General features: G+C 39.3%; 1 pseudogene; it reads left to right on the top strand.

Moving 5' to 3' along the window:
* The first annotated feature begins 240 nt into the window (after positions 1–240).
* LOC116893280 lies at positions 241–3,545 on the top strand (annotated as a pseudogene).
* Positions 3,546–14,298: the final 10,753 nt, after the last annotated feature.

The raw sequence follows: 14,298 nt of genomic DNA, 5'->3' as shown, positions 1-14,298 counted from the left end.
CAAAATATTCTGAGATCTCTCAGGAGAGAATGAGGGGAAGGTCCACACTGACTATTCCAGAGCATTTAATGGTTTAATGGAATCAGAAGCTGGCCATGCCCACTGCTTCAGGATATAAAGTGTGCTGATCCAGTTCATTCAGCAACCGTGGCTGGACCTGTCCTAACAGGAGGCTGTCAGCCTCTCCCCTTGTCTATCAATCTCAGAAGTGGAATCAGCAAGGCCATCTCTGTCAAGGTGATGATACGAGGCCAAGACAGAGGTGAGGACCATGGGAGATGGCCAGGGAACTTATCTGGGAGTGTCATTCATTAGCATCAAAAACAATAACAAGAACAACAACAAAAACAAACAAACAAACAAACAAAAAAATTCCAAAGAATAGAGAAACAAACTGCTTGTGTGTGAAGGGTGTGTGTTCCTGGATCAAACATCAGGAATCCACCTGGCTTCTTTCTGTCTTCCACATTGGTTATCACCATAGCTAAATTTTATTAAATATGTCTACTGCTGTTCAGTCATCAAGCTTTTCAGAGTGCCCATATCCGTCTATAAGGAGGTTTCCAACTTGATTAGTTTTATTTTCTATTCTAACATATAGTCATACACATAAGCACACCCACTAATTATGATTAAAATGTCCTCCAGCTGGTATTTTCATATGAATTCTCACTCTCTGATATTATGCTCAGCTTTTCATGATGGTTTGTTTATAAGTCTTATGTTCACAGTATATCTATTATTAATGGAATTGAATTTTATCGATGAGCAATTAGGCAGTATGATTGTTCTTGTCCACAGTTGTCAAACAACAGAATACAAAATCTACTGTGTTAACTTCCATCTGAATCTGTGATCACTGCAGGGTGACAATGAAGATGAATTATTAAAGCTCTGTCAAGAGGATTTATTCTGAATTTTTAGCAAACTCAATGCTGTCTATGTATATATTTATAAGTAAGTTCCTAGTTTCTTTGCAATTACACGACAATAAAAACATGTATGTTGTAAAGGCACTGTGAAGTTCTTCGGCTGGTCTGAGATATGACCTGTGAACAGAGTCAGCATGACATACAGGGATGACAGGGGGTGGTACTCACTCTCTCTGTGATTAATGCTTCTATTCTTTGGTGTAAATATTTGAATCAAATACTAACAGATTCATAATTGGGAGGCTGCCTTGTCCCAAATGACATAGCCCTTTTGTGTGTTCTGTCTGCCTGCTGTCTCTGTTTTGATCACTCCAAATTTATCAACATGTCCTATAATAAAGACAGATTTAAATTTTGTTATTTTACTCTTTTAATGGTTGTTCTGTTTAGTGTTTACCATTCTCACTGTTTTTCTTGAAAACTCCTTCGTTTTCTGTCATCTATTAAGGTTTTAGAAGGATCCTGAGGATGCATTTGGCTCTTAAGAGGGTCCCCCACTTGCTTCAGACCGCCTGCCTTGCCTTGTGCTCTCCCGCCACCACCCTGCAGAAATACTTCGACTACCCACAGTCCTTCACCAGATGAGACCAGTGTCTCAGGCACTGACTCCTCATCTCACTTGGGCCTATGCCAAAGATGTAAAATATGGTGCGGATGCTCGAGCCTTAATGTTTCAAGGAGTAGTCCTTTTAGTTGATGCTGTAGCTGTTACAATATGGCCAAAGGGAAAAACAGTGATTATTGATCAGAGTTGGGGAAGTCCCAAAGTAACAAAAGACAGGGTCACTGTTGCAAAGTCAATTGATTTAAAGGATAAATAATACAAATCGGAACTAAATTTGTTTAGGATGCTGCCAATAACACAAACGAAGAGGCTGGGAATGGCACCACCACTGCCACTGTTCTGGTACCATCTATTGCCAAGGAGGGCTTTGAGAAGATCAGCAAAGGGGCTAATCCAGTGGAAATTCGGAAAGGTGTGATGTTGGCTGTTGATGCTGTAACTGCTGAACTTAAGAAACAGTCTAAACCTGTGACAACCCCTGAAGAAATTGCTCAGGTTGCTACAATTTCTGCAAACTGAGCAAAGACATTGGGAACATCATATCTGATGCAATGGAAGCTGGAAGAAAGGGGGGCATCAAAGTGAAGGATGGAAAAACCCTGAATGATGAGCTACAAATTATTGAAGGCATGAAGGGTGATAGAGGATATATTTTGCCATATTTTATTAACACATCACAAGATCAAAAATGTGAATTCCAAATGCCTATGTTTTGTTAGGTGAAAAGAAAATTTCTAGTGTTCAGTCCATTGTACCTGCTCTTGAAATTGCCAATGCTCATCGGAAGCCCTTGGTCATAATTGCTGAAGATGTTGATGGAGAAGGTCTCAGCACACTGGGTTTGGACAGGCTAGCAGTTAGTCTTTAGCTTGTAGCAGTCAAAGTTCAAGGGTTTGCAGACAACAAGAAGAACCAGCTTAAAGAGATGGCTATCGCTACTGGTGGTGCGGTGTTTGGAGAAGAGTGGTTGAATCTAAAAGAATATCCCTCTCAGGATGTAAAAGAGGAGGCAGAAAGAGTTTAAGAAGCAGTGGGGATGGAGGAAACCAAGAAAACAAGGTCCTCTGAATCAACATTATTAAATCTGAGCTCACAGACACTGGGGCAGCATGCAGAGGTCTACAATCGGTTCCCTGGTATATGGTATTGCTTCTCGTTTACTGTTTTTATGGGACTCCTGAGTGCGCCATTTCTTGTGATTTTTTTTCCTCCTGTTTGTTTTCAATTACAATGTATTAGTTTTTGTTTTATCTCATTACATTTTAAAGATAAATAAACAGAAAAAAATAAAAGGGCAGCAAAAATAAAACAAATAAATATTGAAGATGTTCAAGCTCATGATTTAGGGTAAGTTGGAGAGGGCATTGTCACCAAAGATGATGCCACGCTTTTGAAAGGAAAAGGTGACAAAGCTCACATTGAAAAACATATTCAAGAAATCTCTGAGCAGCTAGACATCACAACTAGTGAATATGAAAAGGAAAAGCTGAATGAGTGACTTGCTAAACTTTCAGATGGAGTAGCTGTGTTGAAGGTTGGAGGGACAAGTGATGTTGAAGTGAATGAGAAGAAAGACAGAGTTACAGATGCTCTCAATGCTTCAAGAGCAGCTGTCGAAGAAGGCATTGTTCTAGGAGGGGGCTGTGCTTTGCTTCGATGCATCCCAGCCTTGGATTCATTAAAGTCTGCTAATGAAGATCAGAAAATAGGTATAGAAATTATTAAAAGAGCACTTAAAATTCCTGCAATGACGATTGCTAAGAATACAGGTGTTGAATGATCTTTGATAGTTGAGAAAATTCTACAGAGTTCCTCAGAAGTTGGTTATGATGCCATGTTTGGAGATTTTGTGAACATGGTGGAAAACGGATTGAACAAAAGTTGTAAGAACTGCTTTACTGGATGCTACTGGGGTGTTCCCCTTGCTAACTACAGCCGAAGCTTTAGTGACAGACATTCCTAAAGAAGAGAAGGACCCTGGAATGGATACAATGGGTGGAATGGGAGGGGGTATGGGAGGTGGCATGTTCTAACTCCTAGAATAGTGCTTTGCCGTTATTAATGAACTGTGACAGGAAGTTCAAGGCAGATTCCTCACTGATAACTTCAGAGAATTCACCTGAAGAAAATGACTGAAGAGAAGGCTGGGTGATCACTGTAACCATCAGTTACTGTTTTCCTATGACAATAGATATGGTTTACTGCTGTCATTGTCCATGCCTACAGATAATTTATTTTGTATTTTTGAATAAAGACCTTTGCACATTCCTGATGCTTGGTTCAGGAGCCATATACCAGTGTCCTGTTTTCAACTTAAATCACTGAGGCATCTCTACTGTTCTGTTAGCATCAGGACTGTAGCGCTGTGTCACCACATGAGAAGTTCAGAAGCAGCCTTTCTGTGGAAGGTGAGAATGGTTGTGTACAGAGTAGAGAAGTATCCAATTAGATGACAACCTTTGTGTAATAAAATTTTGTTTAAAGTTAAAAAATAACAGTGGCTTTCAAACACAGAGTGATTTTTTTCTTTCTACCTGAAGCCTCTATGTTGCTTCCACATACTATCTGCTCCTGTTTTTGAACTCAGTGCTGGTGGGAATTTAATGTGTTTTTTGGCCTTCCCTGTAGTTCTGAATGTAATTGCAATCTTTCAAAACAAACCAAAGGCTTTAAAAAAAGATGATTGGAAGCTTTTTTATGTCCCCATTGTGAACAATCCCAAGAATAACACTTTTTCTTTTATTACTTTAATATAATACATTCAGATCACAATTGTCCCCTCTCTCCCCTCTTCTCCGCTACCCCATTCCTTCGCCACAGATGTAATCTTTCCATTTCCTTTCCAGAAGAAAATAGGCCTTCAAGAGATGAGTCCAACTGTGCAAAGCAAGACATATTTATGAAAAGGTGAAAGCCCTCAAACTGAGGCTTCGCAAGAAATTCAGTTGGAGGAAGAGAGGCCCCCAAACAGGAAAAGAGTCAGAGAGGCATTGGCTCTCACTGTTAGGAGTCCCGTGAAAACACCAAGCTAACAGATACATAACATATACACGGAGGATCTGGTGCAGAGCCATGCAGGCCAGAGCTTGTGGCCTTAGTCTCTGTGAGCCCATGTGAGCCCTGCTTAATTGATTCAGTGGGCCATGCATGCTCTCCTCTGTCCTCCATGCCCTGTGACTCACATTATCTCTTCTCCCCCTTTGCAGCAGAGGGGAGATCAGGCTCCCAGATCCCCTGGGGAGACCCCAATGGAGACCCCAATTAGGAGTCTCTCTGTCCTTTGTCTCCCTGTGGTTCTCTACACTTGCATCCATCATGTTTCGAGTTGACTGATTTCATCCCCGAATTTGATTATTTTTTGTCTTTTTCTCTTCATGTCTGTGATTGTTACTTTTCCCCCCAGGACTTTTAGATATACTTTTTAATTGCTGGGATTAAAACCTTCTCATTTCCTTATGGAGGCACTGAGTGCTATGAACTTTCCTCTTAGCACTGCTTTCATTGGATTTCATAAATTGGTGTATGTTTTGCCTTCACTTTTATTGAATTCTAGAAAGACTTTAATCTCTTTGTTAATTTTTCCTAACCCAGAGATCACTGAGTAGAGAATTGTTCAGTTCTCATGAGTGTGTAGGCTTTCTGGTGTTTCGTTGTTGTTGGAGCTCACCTTTAACCCATGGTGGTCTGATAAGGAACAAGGCATTATTTCAGTTTTCTTACATCTGTTGAGGATTGCTTCATGCAAGCCAACTGTATGCCAACTATATGGCCAATTTTGGAGAAGGCTCTATATTCTTTTGTGTATGGCTGAAATATTCTGTAGGTATTTGTTAGGTCATTTTGATTCATGGATTCAGTTAGTTTCATTATTTCTCTGCTTAGCTTTGGTCTGGGTGACGTGTCTGTTAGTGAGAATGGGGCATTACAGCCTTCCACTGTAAATGTGTGGAGTTTGAGAAGTGTAAGCTTTTGCGATGTTCCTGTTACAAATGTAGGTGTCGTTTTGTTTGGGACCTAGATGTTCAGAACTTCAATATCAATTTCGTAGATTTTTTTCCTTGATGAGTATAAAATGTCCTTCCCTGTCTCTTTAAATTGGTTTTGGTTGAAAATCTATTTTACACCAGATATGAATGGCTACTCTAGCTTCTTTCTTTGGTCTGCTTGCTTGGGAAACTTATTTCTAGATCTTCACTCTGAGGTAGTGTTTATATTGCTGAGGTGTGTTTTTGCATCCATTCTGTTAGCTGGATCTTTTTATTAGGGAATTGAGTGTATTAATGCTGACAGTTATTACTGACCAGTGATTGTTAATTTCTGATATTTCATTGGTGATGTTGTTAGTGTGTGTGTGTGTGTGTGTGTGTGTGTGTGTGTGTGTGTGTGTGTGTGTGTGTGTGTGTGTGAGTTTCTGGGTAGTCTACATTGACATCCACAGTCGAATAGAATCTGAAAAACATCTTCGTATGATGTGTTATAGTACAGAAATAAACAGAGAATTCTAAACAGAGGACTCTCAAGTGACCAAGGAGCCCTTAAAGAATGTTGAATGTTTGTTGTCATTGGAGAAATGGGAATCAAAATGACCCTGAGATTTTATCTTATACCCATCACAGTAGCTAAGATCAAAAAGTCAAGCAATAGCGCATGCTGGTCAGGGTATGGAGCAAGGGAAACACTCATACACTGCTAGTGGAAGTGCAAACTTGTATGATCATTTTGCAAATCATTTTGGCAGTTTCTCAGAAAACTAGGCATAGTTCTATCTTATAACTAAGCTATACCACTCCTGGGCATATGCCCAAAAGAGGTCCCACAAATCACCAGGCCACTTGCTCAACTATGTTCATCACACCTTTATTTGTATTAGCAAGAAACTGGAAACAATCTAGATATCCCTCAACTGAAGAATGAATTAAAAAAAAATGGTACATTTACACAGGAATACTATTCATGTATTAAAAAGAATTAGATGATGAATTTTGCAGGCAAATGGATGGAACTTGAGAATATCAACTGAGTGAGGTAAGACACAGACAGAAATACATATATGGTATGTGCTCACTTATAAGCAGACATTAACCACAATGTGCAGGATAACCATGCTATAATAAACAGACCCAAAGAAACTGTATAGGTAATATGGAGGTCCAAAATGGAGGATGAATGGATCTCATTCAGAAGGTGAGAATAAAGAGGAAACTGGGTAAGAAATAAGGTAAGGAGGAGAACTGGTTTGGTGATCATGAGTAGATTTAGGAGGGGTGAGAGAGGCCTTGGAGTGAAAATGAAAATAGCAGGGGGTTGGGTATCCCTGGTGACTAACTGGAATAGGAAAAGATATACAGAGGCTATGGAGTGACCTTAGCTTTGATTCCTAACTGAGGAAGATATGTAGAACGTAGTGGCTACCTTCATAGCCAGGCTGGACATCTAGAAGAAGGAGGGAAACATCACTTCATCCACAAATCCTTCAAACCAAAATTTGTCTTAACTATGAATGTGTAGAGATAATGGTGGAGCAGAGACTGAGGGGAAAGCTGACCAATGACAACCCCAACTTGAAACCCATCCCATGTAAGAGAGACAAACCCTGCCACTATTAGCAGTCCACTGTGCTTGCATACAAGAACCTAGCATAAACTCTGTCATGAGACACTTCATTCAGCACTCGATGGAGGCAGATGCAAAGAACTACGTCCAAACATGTAGAGTCTGGGGAGTCTTGTGGAAGAGTTGGGGGTGTGTAAGTAATTATGTCTAAGATGTCAAAGACCACCACAAGAAGACACACAGAGTCAACTAAGCTCGGACTGTGGAGGGATCACAGAGCCTGGAGTACCAGCAATGGAGCTGGACCTAGGCCCCATACACATCTGTAGCAAATGTGCAACTTGGTATTCTTGTAATTTCCCCCTAATAAATGGAATAGGTGCTTTCTCCATCTCTGTTCTTTGCCATTGGATCCCTTTCCCTCCCTACTCGAACTGCGTAGTGAGTCTTCAGTGAGAGAGGATGTCTCTAGACCTGCTGAGACTAGATTTTGCTAAGTATAGGGATACCCAAGAGGAGAAACCTTTCTCTGAAGAGGTGGGAACAATGAGGGGAGGAATTTGTAAGGGTCGTTGGACTGGAAAGAGAGGAAGGAGGGGGTTGTGATTGAAATGTAAAGTGACTAAAAATAAAAAAAAAACATGAAAATAATAAAATAATATGTATCATAGAAGATGACATCTTAAGCACGTTATTTAAAGCAATGAGTACAATCTACAGGCTAATAAACTTGATGTGTAGAGTATGAGTTGTTACAGCCACTGGACAGATGGCTCAGGTTAATACTTCTCCAGAGGACCCAAGTTTTCTTTCCTGCACACATATTAGGAACTTTCATACCCACAAGTAATACCAGCTCCAGAAGGTCTAACACCCTCTCCTACTTTCTGTGCATGGTATATTCACTTGCTCTATGCTGACACAGATGTACTCACACAGATAAAGAAAAAGAAATGTTTGAAAAAAAACTTGTTCTAGGAAACCAACTCTTGATTACTCAACCATTCATTGACATTAGTGTATTTCACAATATTTCAGAGTTTAAATTATAATTGGCTGTTAAATCCCTTGGACTTGGAATTATAGAAGATTATAAATTACCCTTTGAGGGATGGAAACCAAACTCTATATTCCTCTACCAGAGCAGTTAGTGCTTTTAACTAATCAGCTCTCTCCACAGTCCTCTTTCACCAATCTTTAAAGGTGTTTGTTTTAGGTTCTGTAATTTTCCTCCTCAATTATTTGCATTTTGCCTTTTAATTTTTACTCCCTTCTATGGAGGAAAATATTTTTGTATGATGAGTGAAATGTTATTCACTTTTTTAGATAAAGGTACCAACATATTCAACACCAGGAACATAAATTAATAGTTTTCTGAATTGCAACTCCAACGCCAAGCTTACAGTGCACGTTACAAAGCTATAATAAAATTTTCTGTGTCCTATTGCCTTTACAATTCTATGAGATAGAACGTGGAGAGTCCATAATTTTAGAGAACTCACTGTTGATTGCATGTAGAAACCATGTGGAAGTTCCCATCTGAACACTAGCTGTCACTCTTTCACCCTGCTGACATTCTCACATACCCTCTCCTTGAAAGCTCTATGATGAGTTCCATACTTGAATTTAGTTAGCAGACAAATAGGAGTGAAGAATACTAAGAGATATTGCATGATTTAACCATTATGTTTCTACTCCACATGGTTCCAATATTAGACTATATAACTTAATATACCATTAATCTTGAAGGGTATGGTTCCATGGACAACTCTGACACAGTGAATATAGCCTTTCCTTTTATCTGCAAATAGTTAATGACCCAGATTCTGATTATGCTGATGCTATGGGGATCTGGAGACCCATTTCTTTCCAGACCTCTGGACTTGACTTCAGATGCTAAAACAGATTATTCTGTCACTTCTCTAATGTGCCATGACTTTGCCACCTGAATATAAGTTTTAATTTTTGAAACAGACAAAATTCATTCTGTGTTCAGTCTAGCAAAGTAAAGGAAATGCAAGAAGAACTATGCGTTCAGAGAGCAAAATGTCTCCCTTTCTATTAAGAGCTTAAGCAAATACCAGATACAAAGATTCTATGCCCTTTCAAAGAAAGCTGTCTTTACCTTTAAATGTTTTAAAGTAATCATCAATGCTTTTCTCTGTACAATGTCATTGTGCATCTACTCTCATACTTGTGTAGGTTTTTTTTCACTTGCTACAAGTTGTTTTAAAAATCACATCAGCTATCATGAAAAAGATGATTTTGGAGAGAAGGATATATATATATATATATATATATATATATATATATAGAGAGAGAGAGAGAGAGAGAGAGAGAGAGATTTAAAACAAAATTCTGTATGGACTATATTGATAGGTTAGATTTGCTTATATTAAAACACTCACTCAAAATACATAAAATAAAATACAATTCTGGATTGCTGGATTTACAGTTCAGTGTCAGAGTAGTAGCTTACCATGCTGGAGTCTCAGTCACGAAACTCAGAAATTACAGTCCATGGTTGGTGGACCCTGTGGCTTTTTTATAGTGAGGTCACACACTGTGGTGGAAGCATGTGCAAAGAACAGTTCCTTACTTTATGCTCTGGGAGTAAAAGATGAGGAGGCTAAGGAGGAAAAGGAAGAGAAAAACAAAGAACAGGAAAAGGCAAGGAAAAGAAGGAGAAAGACACAGAGAAGGAAGATGTGGAGAAACATGAGAAACAGGAGAGAAGAAAAGGATAAGGAGCAGAAAAGGAAGAGGGAAGTTAACAATGACTGGGTCCCCTTACACTCTCTGGGAAAAAGCCACTGGTAACCTCCCAGCACGTCCCACCTACTGAAGGTTCTGTTGCTTTTAACATGGGGCCTCTGCGCTCTCCAGGAAAAAAAGGTCCATATATTTAGGTCCTCAAACATTTCTCATTGCATTCAAAATCATTTGTGCTATATAAACTAATAGTTTAGAATCTAAATTGAAAATGCAAACACTACATGTGAAGATTTCAGGTATTTGTGAATTCCTTCTCAGAAACAGGCATTTATTTTTATGTGTAATTAAAAACAGAATCATTTAGCTATAACACATTCTTCATGTAAAACACAGCTTAAAACCAACTTTTACTGGAGGTTAATTAAATTTGTTTTGACAAATGAGTTTCTGTCTATAAACAGCAAGGTTGAAATGCCCACTTTTGCATGCTGAATTGTTCTGGCAACCGACTTGAGAACTGACTTTGCCTTGGCAATCTGTTGGGAGTTTCTATTCATAATAGAGAATTTTATATATCTGGTTTTATGCTGAGGTCCTGAACTGGACATTGTGTTATTTATATAAAATAAAAGGGCTCATGAGATTTTTAAGAGAGATTTCAAGGAACACTTCACAAAATTGAGGTCACAGCTTTTTCTCTTGAGTTTTAATGGAGTTTAATGCTAAGCTTTGCCTGTCACATAGTGAACAGAGGACCTCTATGTTCTAGCTTTATTCTAACATAGAAAGACATGTTATAATTATTTTAATACATAAAGTAAATAGCCCCTAATTAATGATTAATCCAATATTTAATTATGAAAACACTGCTATTAAAATATAAAGCATCAGATAATTAGTAAAATGTTTAGTTCTTTTTCTGTTTCTTCAAACTGTCACATATCCCCATATCATCTTGATTCCTGACTCCTCTGCCTCTACCTGCCCTTCCTCCTGAGGGCTAGAATAGGACACACCATCATGACCAGCTTAGTAGAGCTTATGTCAACTATAGATTCACAAAAGGATGAGAAATAGACCTGCCCAACAGCCAGGGACTCAAAATAGCACAGCCCAATCACTCAGTAGTTATTGCTGGTATTCCGTTCTCATAACCTCAGTGGTTAACCAGGAATCATTTGGAAAAAGAGGTCCCTTCTGTCTATGACTTCTTTCTCCTTTGCTCTTTACATCCCCATCCTCTTCTTGCTTCCTACTCTCTCTTAAAGTAAACAAACCAAAAGGGGAGGGAGGATATTTTAGAGAGAGAGAGAGAGAGAGAGAGAGAGAGAGAGAGAGAGAGAGCCAGTAAGAGAGTAAGAGTGAGAAATGAAAACAAATGAAGAGATAGTGTGACATATATATCAACACGGAGAAAAAGGAGTTCAGAAACAGGCGTACAGATAAAAGTGAATTTTATATCAAGTCAAATTTAGCTCACTGGAAAAAAAGTTCTCAGGTCTATTTCCCTTTACCTAGGTTTGGTTTTAGAAACCTGTAGTATCCTGAATATACAGAATAGATAAGTGAATCAGGACCATCAGAGCCACCATGTGCTATGTAAAAGTTCAAAATCACGCTATATTGCACGAGAATCTGTCTCATAAAAAAAAATCCACAAAAAAAAACAAATATCCCCCCCACAAAACCCAGAAGCAATAACCATATATATTACTTTGTATACTAATTATATAATGGAAAAATCTAACATAAACATTTTCTAATGTGCAGCCTAGTGAAAAGATTTTGCTATAGAATTAATAATACATAGCACTTTCTGCTTATGAAAAAGAAAATTGGCAAAGAAAATGCCTGAGACCCTAGGATCACAAATTTAGTGCAATTATTGGCAAACCAGGGGTGCTCCAAATATACATTAAAACTAAATATTTCCACTGTGATACAACAAAGAAAGAAGGGTTATACGTGTATTCACATTCTAGGAAAAATATAAATTCCTTCTAGTAAATGTCTTACTGCCCTGTGCCTAAATCAATAATATTTATATTAGAATTCAAAATGTTTATTGAATAGGAATTTTTCCTTTCTTGAAGTAAATGCTAATAATTTTGCTTATATCTCCATATCTACAGCATGGTTTTGTTTTTATCAGTTTTACTCAGAATAGTCAGGTAATGACCATTGGCCACTGGCAAACACAGTCTCCAGATGTTGAGTATCACTATTCTACTTTCTACTTTTATAAATTCAGTATCTTCATATCCCACTGATGAGGACTATCAGGTACATTCCCAATCTGTGTCCGGCTTATCTCCCACAATGTGCTTATAAAAAGTAAAGAGAGAGGGGATACATTCTATGGAGGTATGGTAAGCTATGGGTAAGGGAGAGACTTGTTGGCCCTATGCTGAGAATCCCTTCCCCCAGGGACCAGGCAAAGGATGGTATAGTATAGAACACAGCTTATTCAGGGAATGGGGAAAGTAGTCAAGATGATAATAGAGACAGAGAGAGAAGGAGAGAAAGAGAGAGAAGGGAGGGGAGGGGAGGGGAGGAAAGGAGAGGAGAGGAGGGGAGGGGAGAGGAGAGAAGGGAAGGGAAGGGAGGGAAGAGAGAGAAGAGAAGAGGAGAGGAGGAGAGAAGAAGAGAGGAGAGAAGGGAGGAGAAGAGAAGAGAAGAGAAGAGAAGAGAAGAGAAGAGAAGAGAAGAGAAGAGAAGAGAAGGAGGGGGGGGAGGGGAGGGGAGGGGAGAGGAGAGGAGAGGAGAGGAGAGGAGAGGAGAGGAGAAGAGAAGAGAAGAGAAGAGAAGAGAAGAGAAGAGAAGAGAAGAGAAGAGAAGAGAAGAGAAGGGAGGGGAGGGGAGGGGAGAGGAGAGGAGGAAAGAGAAGAGAAGAGAAGAGGAAAAGGAGAAGAGGAGAGAAGAGAAGAGAAGAGAAGAGAAGAGAGGAGGGGAGGAGAGGGGAGAAGAGAGGGAGGAGAGAGAAGAGGGGAGGGGAGGGGAGGGGAGGGGAGGGGAGAGGAGAGAAGAGAAGAGAAGAGAAGAGAAGAGAAGAGAAGAGAAGAGAAGAGAAGAGAAGAGAAGAGAGAGGAGAAGAGGAGAAAAGAGAAGAGAAGAGGAGAGGAGAGGAGAGGAGAGAAGAGAAGAGAAGAGAAGAGAAGAGAAGAGAAGAGAAGAGAAGAGAAGAGAAGAGAAGAGAAGAGAAGAGAAGTGAAGTACAAAAGTAGAGACTGGCCATGACCAAATGGTGGTGGGGGAATGGGGAGAGAATAAGAGCAGGAAGGCAAGAGCAAGAGAGCAAGTAGCCCCTTTCCTAGTGTTGCCAGGTAACTGTGGTGTGAAGCTCACCTGGCTATTGCCAGGTAACTGTGTGGTGGAGCTTAGACAGAATGCTAAGATTCCCTAGTTTTGGTTTAATTTAAAAAATGAGAAAGAGGTGGTGGTGGAGCAGGAATAAGGTCATTGAGATCTCTATCTACTGTCTGAATCAAGGTGAAACATTTCTCATTTCATGCATTATCTGATCCACAGAGAAAAAAAGGTGGGGGAGGGGGCTCTTCAAAAAAAGTCCTTAGTCTTCTGGGCTTGAAAGCTAGACTGACTCAGCCCAAGTTGTCATGGAGACCCCAGAGACCACTGGGAACTGTTTGGACTACAGATGAACTCTGTCAGTCTAATTTATTCTTCCTCAGCTTTCCAACTACCTTGACAGCTAAGGTAACTGTAGCTTGACAGCAAGAAAACGGACCTAACTCCTTACCTAAACTCAGCAACTAGTTCAGACATAAGCTTTCACAGATGCAATCTGTTACTTCCTTGCCTAAACTAAATTTCAATGGTTAAATGCTTCATATTTCTCTTCATGCTATACAATTATCCGAACATTGTTTGAATTCTTATAAATTAAACTAACTCTAATGGAACATTCCACTATGTGATCCAACTATATAACCACAAATTCCTATTCCTTCTGTTTCACAAAAAGCTTATCTTAAATACTGTTCATGTCCTTAACTCATGTTATTGTATTATTTCTTTTGTAAATGTATATGCTACAGGAAACCCACTCAGAGCTACTTCTCATGGACCAAATAGACTTCACCCAGATAAGTAAATCTGCTCTAAGTTCCCACTTACTACCTATTCCAGAGGATGGAATTCCTCTGAGTTTCAAATCTACATCTAAGAAAAAATATGTCTTTCTTCTTAATGTCTACTTAATGTCTACCTATAATAAATATATATGTGTGTTTCAGCGTCTTGACAAGTCCAAATGCTTACTACATTTAGCACAGCTCTAGAGAAAGAACCTCCAGATGTTCTAATCTCTTCTCACAGACACAGGTGCTTCTGTTGGACCTGTTCCTCTGACCTATCCTCAGATGGTTCAATAGACCATGAATAGCAAAGAAACAGCCAACTCTATGACTGAACCAATGTCCCAATACCAATTTTCTTAGGCTTCCCAGAGACACCTTGCTAGTGGGAGAGTTGTTTTAATGTGCCAGTTTAGTAACCATGTAGAGATATTGCTTT

The sequence above is a fragment of the Rattus rattus genome, chromosome 2 (genome assembly GCF_011064425.1).
Source record: "Rattus rattus isolate New Zealand chromosome 2, Rrattus_CSIRO_v1, whole genome shotgun sequence".
Taxonomy (NCBI): Eukaryota; Metazoa; Chordata; class Mammalia; order Rodentia; family Muridae; genus Rattus; species Rattus rattus.
The sequence above is the reverse complement of the archived record's forward strand: the minus strand, read 5'-3'. Positions and strand labels throughout refer to the sequence as shown.